General features: G+C 35.8%; 1 long non-coding RNA gene and 1 pseudogene across 2 annotated transcripts in view; one reads left to right on the top strand and one right to left on the bottom strand.

The window, feature by feature from the left end:
• Nucleotides 1-20,747, top strand: part of LOC143662001 (uncharacterized) — a 79,147-nt gene that overhangs the window by 42,301 nt on the left and 16,099 nt on the right. Inside the window, exons 1-2 of one of the 2 annotated variants that reach the window (XR_013165075.1) lie at nucleotides 4,497-4,734; nucleotides 20,506-20,612. This is a non-coding gene — a long non-coding RNA (uncharacterized LOC143662001). Of the gene's footprint in view, nucleotides 1-4,496; nucleotides 4,735-20,505; nucleotides 20,613-20,747 lie in introns of those variants that run through there. The other variant, XR_013165078.1, reaches the window with a different exon arrangement.
• LOC143662735 (large ribosomal subunit protein eL32 pseudogene) lies at nucleotides 470-4,466 on the bottom strand (annotated as a pseudogene).

The following is a 20,747-nucleotide window of genomic DNA, read 5'->3' as shown; positions in this document are numbered from 1 at the left end:
TTCCAAGATTGCTTTTCTCTGTCATTTAACTTGCTTTTAGATGTCTTCCCAACTTCTGTGTCATCAAAGAAGCAAAGTAATTAAAAAATAGTTGTTTAATAAAAGCATATTAAAGGTAAAATTACAGGAAAAAAATGTTCTCTGTCCTAAATTTTAAACCATCAGACTACTGTATATCCTCTCACATCTGTAGTCTGGCTTCATGCTCAATAAACAGCAGATCTGGGACTCCCAATCTAATATCCTAGATGAGAAACAAGTTGATTTTTGGCACAGTATTTTATTACAGTTTAATTTGTTCTTTTTCACTTGATTGAGAAAAGCCAAGTTTAAGATTAATTTTAGAGTTTATTGATCTTTGATTCTGTAGACATTAATTAACCATAGAAATTGAAGATTTGTCCTTTTTTTTTTTTTTTTTACTTTTTATTGCTTTATTTCACATAAATAAAACTTGCAAATGAGCTGTTCATTCATTTTCCTTGCTGTGCAGCTGGGCATTGGATTGGTGACTGATGGCCAGCTGGGGTGCTCTTTCCACGATAGCTTTGTGGTTCTTGGAAGAAATGTTGCGAGCAGTCTCAGCATAGTAAGATTTATTGCACATCAGTAGCGCTTCCAGCTTCTTGACATTGTGGACCAGGAAATTTTGGAAGCTGCTCAGCAGCATTTGCTTTGTTTTCTTGTTTCCATAACCAGTGTTAGGCATCAAGAGCTAGCTCTTGAATCTTCTCTGCATCCTGTAGTCAATGCCCCTGGGTTTTGGCCAGTTATGCTTAATTTTTTTTAAATGCAATTTTACTGAGATATTTTCACATACCATATAATCATCCAAAGTATATAATCAGTAGTTGACAGGATCATCATATAGTTGCACATTTATTATCTCCATCGATTTTTGAACATTTTTATTATTCCAAAAACATTAAAAATAGAATAAAAATAAAAATGATCACCCAAAACATCCCATGACCCCATCCCACTGTATTATTTATTTATTTTTAAAATAATAATTTTTTTCTGACTCTTCATACACTGGATAAAGGGAATCAGTCACATGGTTTTCATGATCGCATGGTCACATTGTAAAAGCTATATAGTTATACGGTCCTTTTCAAGCATCAAGGCTACTGGATTACAGTTTACCAGTTTCAGGCATTTCCTTGTAGTTACTCCAGTATACCCCAGCCTAAAAAGGGATATCTATATAATGCATAAGAATAACCTCCAAAATGACCTCTCAACTATTATTTGAAATCTCTCAGCTACTGAAACTTTATTTTGATTTATTTTCCCCCTTTTGGTTGAGAATATTTTTTCAACTCCATCATGCCAGGGCCAGGTTTATCCCTGGAAGTCATATCCCACATTGCCACAAGGTTTATACTCCTGGGAGTCATGTCTCATGTTGGGGGAGGGTAGTGAGTTTATCTGTGGAGCTGGCTTAGAGAGAGGAGCCGTATCTGAGCAACAAAAGAGGTTCTTTCAGGGTGACTTTTAGACATAATTATAAATAGTTGTACTGGTTTGAAACTGTTTGTACCCCAGAAAAGCCATGTTTTTTAACCCTCATTCAGTATTGCTGGGTGGGAGCATTTTTTTTTTTTTTTTTAATACATGGGCAGGCACCGGGAATCAAACCCGGGTCCATGGGCATGGCACGCAAGCATTCTTACCTGCTGAGCCACCGTGGCCCACCCAGGGTGGGAGCTTTTTGATTGTTTCCCTGCAGATGTGACCCACCTAATTGTGAGTGGTAAGATTTGATTAGGTGGTTTCTATGGAGACATATCTCTACCCATTCAGGGTGGGGTTGTTTACTGGAGCCCTTTAAGAGGGAAGCATTTTGGAAAAAGCTTTAGTGCCGATAGAGACCACCTAGCCAGAGACCGTTGGAGATGCAGAAGTAAAACACCCCAGGGGAAGCGGTTTGAAGAAGCTGGTAGAGAAACCTAGCAGCCGTCACTATATGCCTTTTCAGCTGAGAGATAAAGCCCGAATATCAGCGACCTTTTCTTTGGAATTAAGGTATCTTTCTCTGAATGCCTTAGTTTGGACATTTCTATGGCTTTAGAACTGTAAATTTGCAACTTAATAAATTCCCTTTTTAAAAACCACTCCATTTCTAGTATATTACTTTCCAGCAGCATTAACAAACTAAAATAGTAGTCTTAGCTTCTCCTTTTAGGAATAAGTTCCATAAGGACAAGCCCCAGGATCGAAGGCTTGGCCTATTAAATTGATAGTCCCCAATGCTTGTGAGAGTATAAGGAGTTCCCCAGGTGGGGAGGTTTAATAGTTCCACATTTTACCCCAGTCCCTCAAGGGGATTTTGCAAATACTTTTTTATCTTCTGCCCAGATTACATGGGATGTATCAGAGCTTCACACTCACCTGTATATACCAACAAGATCTCATTCCCTATTCAAATTTCCATGTAATTGTGGTGTTTGAATAAACTGACTATACAAATTAAATTAATGTGCTACTGAAAATATAAATTTTGCACCAAATAAACATCTTTAGTTTTCCACAGAAGTTGACGTATTAAAATACAATCAATATCATCCTTTATACTTTAGATTGGCCTACCTTAATCCTAACCAGATTGGCTTCATTCATATCTTTCGTTGAAATCTGATCTCCTTTTCAGATTAAGTTACTATATGGATTAATTTGATTTTAATGCAAGTCATTAATGTAAGACTGTAGCTCTGAGTCTCAGGTGTCAAAAGTGTGCTGGTTTGAAATTATTATGTACTGCAGAAAAGCCATGTTTTAATCCTGATCCAATCTTGTGGGGCCAGATGATTGCTTAGTGTGGAAAACTTTTGGTTAGATTACTTCCATGAAGATGTGACACACCTATTGTGGATGTGGCCTTTTGATTAGATGGAAATGTGGCTCCATCCATTCAACGTGGGTCTTGATTAGTTTACTAGAGTCCTTTAAAAGGGGAAGCATTTTGGAGAAACGTTAGCTGCAGACTGTTGGAGAACAGATATGATAAAGCCGATATGAGACCTAGATGTTTGGAGATGCAGAAGGAAAGCTGTGGAAACCGGAGGCCAAAGTCCCAAGCAAACCCCAACCGCATGCCTTCCCAGCTGACAGAAGTGTTCTGGACCCATTGGTCTTTCTTCAGTCAAGGTATCTGTCCCTGGTGCTTTAGTTTGGAGATTTTTATAGCCTTGAGACTGTAAAATTGTTGCTTAATAAATTTCCTTTTTAAAAGCTGTTCCAGTGGGGTGCGAGAGTAGTTCAGTGGTAGAATTCTCTCACCTGCCGTGAGGGAGATGCGGGTTCAATTCCCAGTACATGCAGTTCCCCAAAAAACAAACAAGCAAGCAAACAAAAATAAAACCCAACCAAACAAAAATTCAACAAATGGTGCTGCAATAATGGCATAGTCACATGGAAAAAGAACGGAATGTGACCCCACCATATAGCATACAAAAAAAAAAAAAAAAAAAGCTGTTCTATTTCTAGTATGTTGCATTCCGGGAGCTTTAGCAAACCCAAGCACACAGATACCCCAAGTTCAGGTTTTACATGAAGAACTTGGCATCACAGAATTTAGACATATGTTCTAATGGTTACAACTCAGAAATAGATGTGACTGCTATAAGAGCTTACAATCTAGAAAACTTTACAACATATAGTTAATTTTTTTGGTTGTTTAAGCTTTTATTTCATAGTCATAAGCTTAACTCTACAATCCAGCTAAACTTGGAAGGGGAGGATAATGTAGAGTCCAAAGAACTGCAGCAGGAGCACAATGATAGGATACTGAGGCAAACCAGTGGAGGTGGAACACACTTCTGAGCTACAGAAGGAATGGTCTGGTGGTTAAGACAATGCACAAATCGAATTTATTAGATTTGTCCACAGTTAGCTGTGGTGATCTTCTTGCTGGCCTTCCCATTCCTGGACCCAGAGCGTTCTAGGCTTCCACAATATTCATGCCCTCTCTCATCTTGCCAAAGACCACATACTTGCCACCCAACCACTCAGACTTACTGTGCAGATGAAAGCTGAAACTGTAATGGGTCCAGCATTCGTCATAGACAAGATGCCAGGACCTGTACGCTTCAGGATGAAGTTCTCATCAAACTTCTTCCCATAGATGGTGCATGAAGTCACCACCCTGACACATAAACCTAGGAATAATTCCAAAATCTTTTTCATCAGTGCTCAGAGCATGAAAATTTGCTGCTGTCTTTGGAACTTTGTTTCTAGACAGCTGGAAGGAGACGTGTCCCAAGGGCTTGCCTTCGAAAGCGATGCCAGAGAACACGTTGGGGTTGACCATGACTGTGGAAGCTGGAGTGTGGTGGCAGGCAGTGGTGTCTGCAGTATATACTTCATTTTGACATATTGTCTGACTGGTGCTGGAGATGCTTTGTGGTGCCCTTTTTGACCATGTTGGGCTTCAGGAGGGATCTGAGGGCAGCTGCGATGCCAGATAGGAGATGGTTACCTCTGCTGTAGGCAGTGCTGAGGAACACAGAGGGCAAGATTTATCTTTCATTCCTTAGAATTTACCTATCTTTGATTCCTTCAATTCAATATATGATTAACTTTAGAATTTACTGATCTTGAATTCCTTAGATAAGAGCCCTCTATGTGCCAATCTTGATGATCCTGATTTGTATTCTAGGATTTGTTCTTCAAAGAAGTGTTGATTGTAATGCTACCATGACTACCAGAATGAAAAGAAATAGTGCCTTGCAGGTAAAATTCCAGAATTAAGTGTTATCAACAGAATTGTGTCCTAGATCCTCTTATTTTCAGATTCTGTTTTTATAACAAGGTAGTTTTTAGAAGAACTGAAATGTATGACTTCCTGTTCCAGCAAATATTTTTTTTATGTAAAGCACATGTTTTGAATATTAGAAAAGGTGCTAAGTGTAAAATTTAGATCTAATTTACATATTCTTCAGCAGTGCATCTTAATGTACAGATGAAACTGCCTTTCATTTATGTAAGAAAACAAAATTATTCAATTTTATAGCAGCATGTGAGCTTTGCATTTAGGTGTCTGGAAGCTAACATAATGTATTTGGATTTCCTTTTTTTTTTCAGTTCCAATAAATCTTTATTTATTCATTGTGTTATCTGAGGGAAAGAAAGGGGAAGTGGAAAGGGTTGGTATGTGTTACAAAATGATAGCAGAAAGAAAAGTACCCAGTACAAAATCAGCCATCAAATAAACATACCCCAGTGATAGGGTCACCAAAGCCCCAGGGGGTTTAGTCTCCTGCAGTTCAGGAATGAGAAAAGGGATTTGGGAAAGAAGAAACAGGTATATGCTTTCCTACCTTCTCTTCCTCCAACATAAATTCAAGATTCCACACAGAGCTTTGGTTTCTAACAATAAACATAAAATAAGCATCTCCTATTAAACAATCTTGTGTCCCAAAATTTCTTGTACCTGCGTAAAAGTTTCTGAGTGACTTGGAAATACATTCATTTTTCCCTTTCTTGACCTATTACCTCTACTTCCTATGTGGAAACACCTCCCACCCCCTTGTTTCTCTATCCTAGGATTGGCAGTTAAGTAGGTTTGGTCAGTTGTCATACTGCAGTGTTAATCTTTTGGCATTGAATTGCATCTAGGAATTCATTATACATTACACCATAGGATGTTTGAGGCTTAAATGAGATGGTCCATGTAAATCTCTTGGCACACAGCTCTTCCAAGTAGTTAGTTTTTAATTATTATCATCAATACCATTCCCATGAGGTTAGTGAGTACCTCTCAGTTGAACCAATGTGCTGGTCTCTAAACTCAAACTCCATGTTAAGTTAGATTATCAGAAATCTGTATTCTTGGACTAAATTTGTTAATTCCCCCATTGAAATTCATTCTTAATCCATGATAAAGCAGGATGCTTTCAGGTTGAATCAGCCAGAAATGGCTATGAAGAAAGTTTCTGTGAATTTAAACCCAACTATTGGAAGCAGTGTTTATTATGTGGACCTGGTGCCTCTATAGTTTTATAAGAGATACAATTTAGTTTGGTGCAAGCAAATAAATTTCTCTGTCTTAAGGAATTTATGTAAAGTTTCTCACTGGAAAAATACAGGGTAGAGGGTAGAGGAGGAATTTCTGACCTTGGATTTCTCATTCCAGATTGAGATAAGGAGGGGCAGAAAATAGCTGCATACCTTGAAGCAAATGGGAAAGTTGAAGAGTACCCCGGGCAAATGCAGTTTTGGGAACTAGAGACAGATTAAGGTGGCATCATTATTTTATAGCATGTATATTGTACCCTGTTTTTCCCTCCCCCCATAAAAAAACACTCCCCTCCTAGATCTTTTTGCTTGTCTGCTTGGCCCTCTGTTCCTTTTTCTTACCTACTTCTTTCTTCAATCTGTTGGCCTTTCTTCTCTGGTTCTTGCCTAATTCAATACTCAGGCCATTATACTACATCCTTTTTGGACATGTGTTTTAGGACTGCTAACCCCGACCCATACCAATGATTTCAGCCATGATTAATTAAGAAAGCGGAAAAACAGTGAACATTATCAAGTAGGGATTTATTATAGGAATAAGACCTTGCTAGAAAAAGCTGGGGAAGTGAGGTCCAAAAGGGGTAGTTGGAGGATCAGAGGATGAGAGAAATACTGGCATGAGAGATCAGTTGGAATTTGCAAAGGAATATTGGAAACCATGTTCATCCAGCTGTTGGGATGGTGATGTCTAAGGAAGGCTATTGCTTCTGTGTCTGGTGGTGGTTCTTGGGTGGCTGTTGATAAGCAGGCTGGCATTTAGGAAGCAGAATTGGAGTGGGGGAGAGTGGGAAAAGTTGGAATTCACTGGCATCTCTACTTTGTCTCTCAGCACATACACATATACCTTTAGGGAGTAGTGGCAGCTATGTCATTTCCGGCATCCAACTTTAACTCAAATATTTCTTTTGGCTAAATCTAACTTGGAGTCCTACAGGGAAATATTTTCTGGGAAGTTTGGTCCCAGCTTAGTTAAGCTGACACAGAACAAAGTACCATACTATTTACTTTTATTTTTTCTCACCTCTGCATTTAAATGTATTAAAAACTGTAGGTAAGAGGTATTCCTATCCCAAGTTTTTGCCCTATGGGACCTACTTGGCGAGGTCATTCATAGTAGGGAAATTAGACAATATGCTTTTGGTTATGAGTAATGATAGTTATGTAACTCTTCGTTCTTTGACTGCCAGAAAATTTAAACTGAATTTTGTGCCATAAAATAGGAGCCATCTTAAGCGTTCTTTTTTAGTACTTTTTTCCATTTCCATAATTTCTACTCATAATATGGCTCTTTTGCACTTATCTTTATATTGAATATTTAGATTATTAATAATTGTATGTTTAAATATTGTAAAATTAAGTATATTTTAATTTATATTTAGAAATGCTTTCATCTTTAAATAGGTAACACTATTATATAATTCAAATATCCAAAAGGGTAAGATGAATATATACAGTGAGAAGTCTCCTTCTCATACCTGTGCTTACATATTGAGTTCCCATCACCCCATTTTTATCTTGCCAGAGAATCTTTAAATGTCTATAGGAGAAAATGCAGATTAATTTTATTCTCATCCCCTTTATACACAAATGGTAGTATATCAAGTGCCTTGTTCTGCATGTTGCATTTTCCACGTAACATCAAATATATAAATAACCGATGGAAACCTTTCTCTATAATTATATGAGATTTCTCATTTTCTGTTATGGTTATAGATAATTCCATCACATAGATGCCCATAATTTATTTAATCAGTTTCATGTTGATTGGCATTTAGATCGTTTCCAATATTTTTCAATTATAAAGATATTTCAGTTAACAATTGGGTACATGTCCTTTTGCCTCTGTACTAGTAAAGGATAAATTCTTCAATGTGGATTTCTGGGACAAGATGTGTGTACTTGTATTTTGGTAAATGCTGCTAGAGTGCCTTCCCAATAGCAGTGTTGGAGTGTTTTCTCAAGAAAGTATATTATCAAGTATTTTGATTTTTCCCAATCTGATAGGTAAAATAATTTATCAGCAGGGCTTTATTTTATATTAATTACATATTGGGTGGGGTTGAATATCTTTTCCTACCTTTGAGATCCTTTTCAGTTTCCAGTGTTTAGATTATCTTTTCATTTTTTCTATTGTATTATTAATTTTTCTTGGGCAGTTTACATAGTAGAAAGATTTGAACTTCAATTGTGATACAGGTTCCAAGTATTTTATAATTTTGCCTTTTGATGTTGTTTATATTTTTTGCTGTACAGAAATTTGTATTTAATGTATCAATATTTTTTACTACTACTGGATTTTAAGTCATGGTTAGAAAGATTTTCCCTATTCCAAAGTTATAAAGAAATTCCATGCTTTTCTTTCCATTATATTTATGATTTAAATCTTTGATTCTTTTGGAATTTATTTTTGTCAAATGACTACCTACTTCTCCAAAAACTGTTTTGGATAGTCTATCTTTTCCCCATAATTTTTATGCCACCTGATCATATTTTAAAGTTTAATATGTATAGAGTTTAATTTTGGACTTTCAAGTTTTGTTCCACTTGTCTGGTTTCATGATGCGGCATCACTCTGTTTTAAGTACAAAACTGCTTTTTCTTACATGATAGGCCTAGTCTTCCCTTATTGCTGTCTTATTTCAGTATTTTAAGACAGTGACTCCTGATTTCTTATTATTTATGTCTGCCTTTCAGAGACAACTTATTTTAGGTGAGCCTTTTTAGAAAAATTGGCTTTATTTCTAGAGCAGTTTTTGGTTTACAGAAAAGTTAAGCGGAAAGTACAGAGGTTTTCTGCATATCCCTATTCTGCCCCACCATTCCCAACAGTTTCAATTATTAGCATCTTGCCTTGTTATTATGGTGCATTTAAAATTGAACCGATATTGATGCACTATTATTATTAACTAAAGTCAGTAATTTACACTAGAGTTCACTCTTTGTGTTGTACAGTCTCTGGGTTTTGATGAATGCATAATGTCATGTATCCACCTTATAGTATCATTCAGAAGAATTTCACTACCCAAAAAATACCCTGCACGCCACCTATTCAACCCTTATTCCCTGCCTCCCTACCACTGATAGCTAGTATATATTTTTTTAACTATCTCTATACGGTTTTGTCTTTTCCAGAATGTCATATCATTGGAATTATACATTATGTGGATGTTTCAGAATGACGTATTTCACTAAATATGCAGTTAGGCTCTTTCATGTCTTTTCATGTTTGATAACTCATTTTGTTTTATCACTGAATAATACTCTATTGTATAGATATATCACAGTTTGTTTATACATTCACCTTTTGAAGGGCATCTTGATTGTTTTCCAGATTTTGCCAATTATGAGCAAAGATGCTGTACAGGTTTTTAGGTGGACATCAGTTTTCAACTCATTTGGGTAAATACCCAGGAGTACAATTGCTGGATCATGTGGAAAGCCTGTGTTTAGTATTTTAATAAGGGACCACCATGCTGTCTTCCAAAGTGTCTGTATATACCACTTCTCATTCCCGCCAGCAGTGAGTGGAAGTTCCTGTTGCTCCACATCTTCACCAGCATTTGGTGTTATCAGTGTTTTGGATTTTGGCCAAAGGTGTATTGTTAACTCATTGTCGTTTAATTTGTAATTCCCTGATTTCATATAATGATGAACAGTTTTCATATGTTTTCTGACATCTCTGTATCTTCTTTGGTGAGATGACTGTTCAGATATTTTGCCCATTTTATAGTTGGGTTCTCTTATTGTTAAGTTTGAAGCCTTCTTTGTATGATATGTGTATGTATGTTATATGTTTATGGTATAGGGTTGGGTTTCATTTTATGATATAATATGAAATTATTTCATATTTGATTAGTAAATTTAGCCTAATTATCACTGTGGTTATAAAAGTTGTATATGGTATGAATTCTTTATTTTATATTTTCTGTTCTTTATAGCTATTTTTAAGTCTTTTTTACTATGTGGCTTGTTGATTTTGCTTTATTTTTTGTATGCTGTTCATGTATATTTAAGAGTATGTGAATTTTTGTTCCTTTGCTTATCTCTAATTATAACTGTACATAAAACCTATAATATTCTGTTTCTTTATGCATTATCTTATTCTTCTATGGAATTTGTGCATTTCTTCTTCCATCTTCCTCTGTCTTAATCACTTGTCAATTTCAGTCAATCTTTATATCTTTTAGAGTTTATTATATCCTCTTAAACATACTTATGCTTCAATTGATCTTAAAAGAAGATCTTTTAATGATATCCTTTTATTATCAGGTATTACAGATAAGTCATTTATTTTACTTATTCTATTTTCCATCTTCTACCCTTCACCTCTGAATTTGTGCTAGTTTTATCATAGTTACATGACTTAAGCAAGGCCTTTCCATTTTCCTCTGACATGCTCATTCCTCTAGGTTTTGATTATAGCTATGCCAATAAATCTATTCGACGCTCATCATTAGTATTTTTGTTATGTTTTTTTTCTAGTCGTCTCTTGGCTGAATGAAGTTCACCATCAGGTGATTCCTAAAGAGTGATATTTTTGGATTTATTTTATATTGTGGACTCTCTGTCTAAGCTTTATTCTTAAATGTGGCTTGAGTGAATGGGAAATCCTAGTTTCGTAATTTTTTTCTCTTGAGTATATTACAGCAGTTGTTCCATCATCTTTGGTGTTGAATTATGTTGTGAGAAGTCTAGGTCCTTATACGTGGCTTGATTATTTGTCTGGGTTCCTAAGAATTTATCTTTACAGTCTGATGACTTTCCTACCCTATATATGAATCTGACTACTTGGGGTCAGTTTTTCCTGACTTACATGTACCTGATACAGAGAGTCAGATGATCTTTTAAATAAATTTGGGAAGTTTCCTTGAATTATGTTTTTAAATACTTGAGCTTTTCAAATCCCTCTCCCTTTTATGCATATGTTAAATCTCTTTTTCCTATCTTCCATTAGCATCATTTTCTACCTAATCCTTTTTAAGATTTTTCTTTATTTTCATTTACTTTTTTTTCTATTTAGTTTTATACATTTTTGTAGTTTACATCTTGCTTGATTCTTAGAATATTTTCTATAATATCTTTCTCACTTTGACCTTTCAATTTCATCTTTATTTTTGTGGTGAATTCATCTGATTTTCTTTTTCTTCTATACCACTAAAAAGGTCATTAGTTCATGTTTCATCTCCTACTATTGCTTATCATCACCTACCTGAATTGTTTCGTTTCTGCTTTGTGGTTTTCCCCTCTTAAAGATGAGAATTTAACTCTGTTTTTAAAATTAATAGCTGAGTACTTGTACACAATTTTTCTTTGCAAATTTTCTGATGGAATTCTTTAATACAATTATTATTATTATTATTATTTGGGATGAAAGAAAGATTATATTTATATCTACAGACTTGAAAGGGAAAAATTAACAGTATTGTTGGTTGATATAATTAACAGGTATTATTAAGAGTTATTAATAAAGATCTTAAAAGAAGTCATAGCTTTTAATATATACACGAATTCTTTTGAACTAGCAGTAAGTTTCATTTGGATTCCAGCAACTAACATGTTCTTAAGTGTTATAATTGGGTTATTTTTTTATCAGCACATAATTGTATGTTCATCATCATGGTCATTTCTTAGAACATTTGCATCAATTCAGAAAAAGAAATAAAAAGAAAACAGAAAAAAATTCATACATACCATATCCCTTACCCCTCCCTTTCATTGATCACTAACATTTCAATCAGCTAAATTTATTTTAACATTTGTTTCCCTTTTATTTTTAATCCATATTAATACAATTATTAACAAAGTTTATTGTTAGTAAATTTTGCTCCTTTGTTTCTACAGTGATTTTAAAAAATTTTAATACCATTTTGTTGATATATATAATATATTCACATACCGTTAATCATCCAGGGTCTGTAGTGATTTTTAGTAGTAAATTTGTAAAGAAAATGTGATGGAATCCTTAAAAAATTTAGTCAACGTTGTATGAAATTGGTTTTCCCAGAGGTTTATTTTTGGTAAGGTGTTCTTGTAGTAGGTTTACTTACAAATATATCCAATATACTATATCGTTAAACAGTTTGAGCCGTATTTCCGAACTGCACTTTTTTAAAATGCTTCTCTTCATAGCCATTTCGTGGATGGACTAAAACATTCTTAGTTCTTAAGCAGTTGGTGTCTTAGTATAAAGAAAGGTGCAGCAAATTCAGATCCAAAGTACAAAGTCATCAAAACTAGTAACCGCCACTTGTTTTCTACTGAAAGTGGCAATTCTTCCCAGGACCCTTCTCGTAGTGGCTGCTATGGACTGCGGAGCTTGTGAATCTCCATGTGCTCTGCCCCCAGCAGGGCGCTGTCCGGGGTGCTGCGCAAAGCGCAGAAACCAAGGGCAGAAGAAATGGTAACACCAGCTCCTCCTGGAGGTTTTATATATGAGAGGCCAGGCTAGCGGAGCTCCACCATGTGAAGGATCTCTTCTCAGTTGGTTTATCTGCTTAATTCTCAGAGTTTCCCAAAGTTGATCAAGGTCAGTTGTGTGTGTGTGTGTTTGGTAGGTTATATATGCATTGTGTAGGTTGTACATGTTGTTGCAGGCAAGGGATATAGCTACTGGTCTCCTCAGTGCACGCCTTGATCTTTCAAGAGGTGTGTTATCTTTGGTGATTTGTGAGATCTACCGTGGAGAATATCTTGGTCCTGACAGCTCCACATATTCTAACATGACTTTCTCATGCTTGGCTGTTTTGACCACTATTATAGATAACTTATAACTTGTTTCCAAGTTTCACCAAAATTGGAGTTCACATTTTTTCTCCATTCTTCTTGTTGCTTTTGGATGATTTCACAGAGAAGGGGAAACGGTGGTAATTCAGTGTGTAGCCATCATTACACTAGCAGTCCTGCATGTATGCTTTCTGTTAAGCTTGTGCAAATAGAAGATTTTTTGAAATTAAGTAAAATATAAATCATAAATTGATGGATGATTCGCTGACTGTAAGATAGACTTCAAACTTCCCTCAAAACACTGTTTGTTTCATCTGTTGCATTAGATGATATAAACTGTTACTTTCCAATTCCTCATGATAGAATTGTCTATGTTATTTCTTCTTGAATCATTTTTTTCATTCATTTATTGCTCAGCCTCATTCATTGTCCTTCTGCCTCAGTTCCAATATTAATCCTAGATCATCATCAAAGTAAATGATCTTGAACAACTAAATCTGCTATAAGCACAATTGTCAGTGTATCTGGGATAAGGACTCAGAGTCAAGGAATACTTTCCATCAACTTCACCAGTTGCTCATCCCTACTTGAAATCCTGCCTCATGTTCCTTATTTGTATTTCAGTTACTCCTCCCTTTGGAGTTGGATCCCTGCCCCCAAACCCTCTCATATTTGATCCTGGTTAAATTTGCCAATTGTCTTCCTCAAGGGTAGAGCAGTCCTCTCAATATCTTGATCCCTCTAGCTGTATACTAGGATCTGTTTCAAAATAAAGTCTCTTGGAATCATGTTGATGATTTCTTTCCTATGTTTTATCACTGCATGGAACCAAAACTTGTTTCCATGTCTCACATGGTCAACTAGATGGCTCTGCATTCTGAAAAATTGAATCCAAGTTCACTATTCCTCTGTGGGTATTCTAGTTTGTATTAGTAGTGACCCATATGGGGGTTTAGTCCTGAAACTGGCTCTAGTTCCCTGCTGTCCATCCTTGTCTGCCACTCAGGTGCCAGCACGCCATGACCCAGGCACACTTCATTTATGATTCACTCGACTTTTAGTGTTTGTTATGCTCATTATATTTATGGATCAGACAATTTAGAGGTAATACTATTGAAACACCTGTTTGACTTGCATTAAGCTTAGATGAAATAAAAAATATGTAATTTTTTAATCTCATAATGTCATCTTTTAAAAAAATTTTTATTACTACAACAATGTGCAAGCACATACATTCTTAGTATCCAAACATTCGATACCTGGTGTACAATCAATGGCTTTGTTTATCATCACATAGTTGCATATTCATCACCATGATAAAAAAATATGTAATTTTACTGAACTTGTCACCTCCAGAAAGTGTTTCAAAGAGAAAAGTTAAACAGGTATTCAAATGTTTTTCAGATTACTGGCCAATGAATAGTCACTGTGGGTTTAATAATATTAATATTATCAAGTGGGCTCTTTCTAGGAGTATAAAATTTTGAACAGAGCTGTTGGCTTATCTCTGATTATACTTTCAGAGTAATTTAGTCTGTTTTCACTTAAATGATAGGTGGACTTATTAGAAACGAATTCCCCCTGAAACTGAGGTGCCTCTTAATCAGTACCATTCCTAAATTTATCGAACACTTCATGGTCAAAGTGCTCGGTCATGGCGTGCACTCTTTGGGTGACATATTACAAATAGAAACATTCTCTAGATTATACATTATTAATTATAGGTGAATACTATTTCCTATGGGCTTCTTTCAGTAATTCAACTTTTTATTGCACAAAAATAACCCTATTGACAAAATATTTTGTGGTATAATCCCAGACAATACAATTATATAGGGATCCATTCCATGTGTAATTTGAACATCAGAATCCTAAAATCAGACTGTAAGGTCCACGTGATTTGGTGTTTATGTTCAGTGGTATCCTCTAATTGCACGAGAACCTGGGGACAATGTTTTTTTTATAGGCAAATTGGCCCCTTTAATTTTTTCCAATTTTTACTTAATTATAGATAATAGATTTCTTATAATATGTACCAACAGTAGCAAACTGTTTTCTTTATTCAAAATATGATTTCTCTCTTAATGCCCACTCATTGGAAAGATGAAGGTGATTTTTCTTAAAAGAAAGAATAGATTGTCTAAAATGCACCTTTCTTAGTGCTTTGGAAAGGAAATATTTTCTTCTCTCATGGCGTAAAATTGAAATTCAAGAAGAAAATCTGATACAGTGATTCAGAGGTAAAAGAAACACTGATTCTCCAAATCTTTAGATTTTTGTTATAATTTTTAAAATAATTTCTGTTACAAGAAACAATTTGGCTGTTAAAAGTGCTGTGAGTGCTCAATGTCCCTGGCCATTAGAGAAATGCAAATCAAAACCACAATGAGATATCATCTCACACCCACCAGAATGGCCATTTTCAATAAAACAAAAAATGACAAGTGCTGGAGAGGATGCGGAGAAAGAGGCACACTTATCCACTGTTGGTGGGAATGTCAAATGGTGCAACCACTGTGGAAGGCAGTTTGGTGGTTCCTCAAAAAGCTGAATATAGAATTGCCATACGACCCAGCAATGCCATTGCTAGGTATCTACTCAAAAGACTTAAGGGCAAAGACACAAACGGACATTTGCACACCAATGTTTATAGCAGCATTATTTACAATTGCAAAGAGATGGAAACAGCCAAAATGTCCATCAACAGACAAGTGGCTAAACAAACTGTGGTATATACATACGATGGAATATTATGCAGCTTTAAGACAGAATAAACTTATGAAGTATGTAATAACATGGATGGACCTAGAGAATATTATGCTGAGTGAGTCTTGCCAAAAACTAAAGGACAAATACTGTATGGTCCCACTGATGTGAACCGACGTTCGAGAATAAACTTGGAATATGTCATTGGTAACAGAGACCAGCAGGAGTTAGAAACAGGGTAAGATAATGGGTAATTGGAGCTGAAAGGATACAGACTGTGCAACAGGACTAGATACAAAAACTCAAAAATGGAAAGCACAATACTACCTAATTGTAATGTAATTTTGTTAAAACACTGAATGAAGCTGCATCTGAGCTATAGTTTTTTTTTTTTTGTTTGTGTTTTTTTATATATATATATATTTTTTTATTATTATTTTTATTTTTTTCTCTATATTATCATTCTATATCTTTTTCTGTTGTTTTGCTAGTTCTTTTCCTTAATCAATGCAAATGTACTAAGAAATGATCATACATCTACGTGATGATATTAAGAATTACTGATTGCATATGTAGAATGGAATGATTTCTAAATGTTGTGTTAATTTTTTTTAATTAATTAAAAAAATAAATAGTAGGGGGAACAAATGTTAAAAAATAAATTTAGTTTGAAGTGCTAGTGGTAAATGAAAGCGAGGGGTAAGGGGTATGGCATGTATAATCTTTTTTTTTTCTGTTATCGTTTTATTTCTTTTTCTGTTGTCTTTTATTTTTTTCTAAATTGATGCAAATGTTCTAGAAATGATGAATATGCAACTATGTGATGATAAAAAAAAAAAGTGCTGTGAGCTAATGCCCTTGTTACTTGATAAGGCCTGGGCATGGGGTCAGATGTGACTGTAAATTAGTTTAAGCAGGGCTCTGCTTGCAAGCTGCGCTATATTGAAGTTTGACTTTGGAGAATCACTGCATATCACATTGTCTGTTCATTCACAAGAGAAGTCACTCCTCAAGGGATGGCCACGTCAGCAGGCTCTGAGAGCACCTCTGAAATACACAGGCATTTGTCCAAGTAGATGCTGATTGAGTGCAAACACGTAGGCTGTGCTTGGACCACAAAGATGCCTATTCTCACAGCAGCCCCTTGCATTTTCTGTATCCAGCTTCTACGTAAATCCTGGAAATGTGTGATTGAAATCTTGCTCTGGGAAGAGAAATGCCAGATACAGTTCTCACACCGAGAGCAAATCTCAAGAGCCATAGTGGACCAGTGAGCCAAAGATGGATAAAAGTGAGAAATCCAACTTGGGTTTCCTCCAACTTCAGGAATAAGGACTCACTGATTGAGCTCCCAGTTACCAGCTCGGCCCCCTATGCTGTGGGTATGCTTGAGTCTTCTTAGTCACCTTTTCTCAATCAAGAAAAGAAGAATTTTTTTCAGTGGGAGTATTTTATGTGCAACAGATATTTCTGTGATGGTTGCTGCCATGGGACAACAAAGAAATATGCTGGATGGAGCACCTGGGCTCGACTGTCTTGCTGACTTCTTGAAGGGATAACAGCTAAAAAAGATGAAAAGCCAGATTGTAATGAAATGTTTAAATGATGAGGTGTGGCTAGAATATACCACAGGAATTTAAGGAATGAGATCAGGGTTAGTAGATAAGTTTTAAAGGCTATGGAACTAGACTTTAGCTGAGCTTTCCAGGACAGGTGAGATTTGCGTGTGCAGAGAGGGTGAATGAAAAGGACAGTTGTGTCAGCCCCTGTCCCCACTCCCTCATGGTTCAGCCCACTGATATTTCTTCCTACAGATTTAGCCCTGACCCAGTGTCTGAGCCACTCTGTATGGGACATTTCTGGGCTTTTGTCAGATGTAAGGCTCCCAGGTTTCCTTCATTGTGTATGGGTTCAGCATCTGATGTCCTAGTGATAAACAGAGTCCTTATTTAAGGGTTCATGTGGATTTTGAAAGCCTTTTGCAATTTTGTCCTAGCACCTCCCAAATTTTATTACCAAACTTCCTTCTGTTAGCTGTTTCCAGTGATCCCTTTATGTGGGATTAATGAGTTCAGGAGCAATTAGAATATCACAAAACAGGAGACTGTTTAAATAAATGGTAGTTTATCTCTACAGTGTTTGCCATGCAATCATTAAGATGAGGTAGAGAGAGACAATTCTTGTTGTAGAAATAGTGTTAAGTGGAAAAGGCAAGTTACCAAGCGGTATGTGTTGTAATATTTCTTATTTTAATATATACATGTATTCAGAGTACATAAAAATAAGTGTGGAAAGGAATGTATCAAAAGGCACATAGTAGTCAGCCTGGGTGATAGGATTATCGGTGGTTTTTATATTCGTGTTTAGGAATCAATTTTCTGATCTATCTAAAAGAACATTTTTTTATTGTATAACCCAAAATTATTTAAAAAACTATTGACAGCAAATACATGTAGTTTATACTCTTTAAGCATCTTTTCAGTGTTAAGCTTATTTCTTTGGCTGTGTTTTGAGCACAATAGTATTATCCTTTGTATTGGATTATGTTTTACTTTTTCCAGTGGAAAATTGGGAATATCTGTTGTACTTGTGAAACATGATTGTCCTAATGAGTAAATGAGAAATATGTTTCTGTTTTAAATATGTATGGCTATTTTAAACATGTATGTGTATATTTATATTGCTACTGCTAATTTAATTGTCTACATTTTGGAAAATTATACAGTAAGCTTGGAGCTTCCCTATTAAATTAGATTATGAACATAGCAGTTTATCTAAAACCTGGGCTCCTTTGACCTCTTTATTTTTCTGCAGAAATTCTCTGCTCTGGCAGAACTATGAGCTTACTGGTCAAAAACGCAACCTTTTGATAACAATCAAAAGTGGTGGATTCTCTCCCCTATTTGCTGAAATGACCAATTCCTGAGCCACCGGACTTTCAAAGAGAAAAGGAGTTTATCACTAGGCGAGGAAGCAGGAGATCAGATGTCTTATCAGCCTAAAAATCTGTTTCCCTGAACTGCATTTATGCTGATAGGTTTATGGTATCAAAAAATGGACAGGTTTTAGGATAATGAGCATAATGGCTCAACATAACAAAGTTAGACATGATCTAATTATTGAGCATGTGTAGTTTGATTACATGCTTAATCATAGAACATATGTAAGAAAATGGTGATGATGGGTATGAGTTTTAGTACATAATGAGGTATAGGTCACTTATTGGTTAAAGTTTAAGCTACTGTGCATGTCAGATGGGTCAATTGTGACTCTCTTTTATAACTCTTTATATTTCCCACAGCTTTTAGAAAAATATTCCTTGCCCATAATAGGTACTCTTCAAATTTTTGCTGATGTAAAGATCCCTTCACACTGGATAGTTCTACTATAAATTTTTAGTTTTATTTTTGGGGCTTTATATGAGATTTTAGTATTAAGCCCAAAGATTTGGTAAATATATATCATTTAGATATTCATGTGGTAGTGTAGTATGAATTCTGAGTTTGGAAGCATACGGACAGGGTTTAAACCCTAACTTTGCCAATTATTAGTGTTGTGACATGAAAAATTTTCAGATTTCTCTTAATTTGCCATGTGTACTATAAGGATAATAATGCCTATATAATTTGCAGGGGGGCTTAAGATTAAATGATTATTAAAAGAGACTAGCACAGCATCTTTCATGAAGTTGGTTGTGAGTAATACTAGTATTCTTCGTAAAATACTCTTGAGTTTCGTTTTGCATTTTGCAGTTGCTCTTTCTGACCATCAAGAAAGAAACATATTTGTTGTATCCCCAAGATGAGGAACAAGGCTGATGTTAGCTTCCAAAAGCTAAACTCCTAGGCAGTCTTTTGCCAGTTGAGTTATTAAAATTGTCAGGCAGTTTCTTTGTAATCATTTTTTCATTGAAAGGAAATTATTTTCTTCCCGTGATGTGGCAAGAAGTGTAAGGCACTTTGATTTATTTAATAAGAGAAACAGTACAACACAAGAATATAAGACATGAATGTAAAAGCCAACTAAAACGTATGCTGTGTTAGCATCTCTCTTAAGTATTTCTGCAACAAGCATTTTATTGTAGTTTCACAAATCATTTCAAAAGGGGACTATTTTCTATGAATTGAGTGTTGCACATGGAATTTAAAATACCAACAAAGCTTATGGGGACCTTAACTATACTTTTATTGTTGTTTTCTCAGTCAAATAAATTTTTTAAATAACAATTTGATCCCATTGCATCACCTAAACATTGGAAAAACAAACATGGGAAATAGTTTTTCTTTTTTATAATAGGCCCTAATGCTGCTCACCATGCACTGCACTCGGGAATTTTTTTGACAAAGACATGATGTGGTTGGCAGTGCTTTGATCTGCAGTATTCACTCTTCAGGGCATGGAGTTAGTACACCAGCCAAAGTATAAGACACACTGTGTAGTACCCTGGGATTCAGTGACTTCCCCTGCCAGCCTCTCTGGTATCCTTCTCTGTCACTGTCAAATCTAACCTTTGAAACTACCATTATTTTTTAATGATAAAGTTCGGAAGGGATCTGTGTGTGAATTAGTAAAACACAGCTTCACTCATTTGCATTTGTTTTCTATTCTTGATCTCAAGAAAAAGCAAACATTTTAATAAAATAAATAGGGGGCGCTCATGATTCTCAGGTAGAGCCTGTGAGTTCAAATAAAGGTGACTCTGTCACTCTCCTTTCAATTCCTAATGCACAGTATGACACCCTGAACTTACTTTCTTGGAAAAATGGAATAAACCTAGAACCCATCTGTGCTGGTTAGAAAATTTTATGTACCCAGAAGAGCTGTGGTCTCTTAATCCTCATTCAGTATTGTTTAGGGTGGAATCTTTTGATTAGATTGTTTCCATGGATATATAATCTACTCAGTTATGGTGTGATCTTTTGATTAGATGGAGCTGTGACTCCACCAATTTAAGGTGTGTCTTGATTAGTTTACTGGAGTCCTTTAAAAGGGGAAACATTTTAGGGAGAGTTCAGAGCCAGCAGAGTAATACAAGAACCAAGGCGTTTGTAATTACAGGGCCCAGCAGACATCTCCATGAGCCTTCCCATGAAATGCTAAGTAAGCCAGGACCTGGAGAGAGCCAAGAGAAGACAAGAGATGAAACCCAGCCCTGGAGAAGCCAGGTGAGGAACCCCTACGGGAGAGGCTGAAAGCAGCAGAGCCCAGGAGCAAGGGACCAGCAGAGGTCAGCCAGGGATCTTTCCAACTTACCAGAGGTGCTCCGGACAGCATCAGCCTTTCTTGAGTGAAGGCAACCT

This window comes from Tamandua tetradactyla, chromosome 18 (genome assembly GCF_023851605.1).
Source record: "Tamandua tetradactyla isolate mTamTet1 chromosome 18, mTamTet1.pri, whole genome shotgun sequence".
Taxonomy (NCBI): Eukaryota; Metazoa; Chordata; class Mammalia; order Pilosa; family Myrmecophagidae; genus Tamandua; species Tamandua tetradactyla.
Note: the sequence above shows the minus strand (reverse complement) of the source record. Positions and strands in the feature narration are given on the sequence as shown.